The sequence below is a fragment of the Mauremys mutica genome, unplaced genomic scaffold (genome assembly GCF_020497125.1).
Source record: "Mauremys mutica isolate MM-2020 ecotype Southern unplaced genomic scaffold, ASM2049712v1 Super-Scaffold_100054, whole genome shotgun sequence".
Taxonomy (NCBI): domain Eukaryota; kingdom Metazoa; phylum Chordata; order Testudines; family Geoemydidae; genus Mauremys; species Mauremys mutica.
In genome coordinates, this window is record NW_025423258.1 from 4,208,027 (window position 1) to 4,209,039 (window position 1,013).

The 1,013-nt window shown below is 51.0% G+C and overlaps 1 non-coding gene across 1 annotated transcript; it reads right to left on the bottom strand.

The window, feature by feature from the left end:
- Positions 1-719: 719 nt before the first annotated feature.
- TRNAA-UGC lies at positions 720-791 on the bottom strand. Its single transcript has one exon. It is a non-coding gene; the product is annotated as a tRNA-Ala (tRNA).
- Between the last annotated feature and the right edge of the window lie 222 nt (positions 792-1,013).

The following is a 1,013-nucleotide window of genomic DNA, read 5'->3' on the forward strand; positions in this document are numbered from 1 at the left end:
AGAGATAACGAGGTTAGTTCAATCAGGGAGGATGAGACCCTCTTCTAGCAGTTGAGATGTGATCACCAAGGGAGGAGAAACTGCTTTTGTAGTTGGCTAGCCAGTCACAGAATTCCCACTCCATTCATCTGATGAAGTGGGGATTCACCCACGAAAGCTCATGCTCCAATACGTCTGTTAGTCTAGAAGGTGCCACAGGACTCTGTCGCCTTTTACAGATCCAGACTAACACGGCTTCCCCTCTGATGCTTGCATCCGAAGAAGTGGGTATTCACCCACGAAAGCTCATGCTGCAAAACGTCTGTTAGTCTATAAGGTGCCACAGGATTCTTTGCTGCTTCTACAGAACCAGACTAACACGGCTACCCCTCTGATATCTGATACTCAAAAAGACAGTGTCCCCTGCTGGGAGTAAATCACTGACCTCTCTCCTCCCTGAGCACTGACTGCCCCTCTGTTTCCTTGCCTCTCAGGCTGTGCAGATGGGACTTTTCCCTCCAGTGCTGGAGGATTCGCCCTTCTCATCTACCCTTGTGCCAAGCAGCACAGTGGGTGGGAATCTTAAACGTACCGAGGTGACTTAGGAGCAGAACCCCCCCAGACCTTCCATGCAATTGTCACTTGCCCTTCACTAAGCAGGACTGAAACTGGTGCAGGGAGACTGGTGGACCACATCCCCTCTGGGCATGAGCAAAGCAGCAGGATGAAAAAAATGATCATGGAGATGTTGGGGATTGAACCCAGGGCCTCATACATGCAAAGCATGTGCTCAACTACTGAGCTACATCCCCTAGCAGGTTGTGTTTGCTATGGGTTACACTCAGAGCCCTCCTGTTTCCAGTGCATCCAGTGACCTATAAGCTTCACGAGAAGCCCATTCCCCTCTCTGATGACCAATCCTGCTCTCCTGGAGGTGACTTGTTCATAGGGGTCATTTTTCAGCAGGGCCAGATTCTATGTGTGGGGCAGAGAGAGTGGGTGCCCTGGTCTCAGGGTGCAGAGATACACTCAGC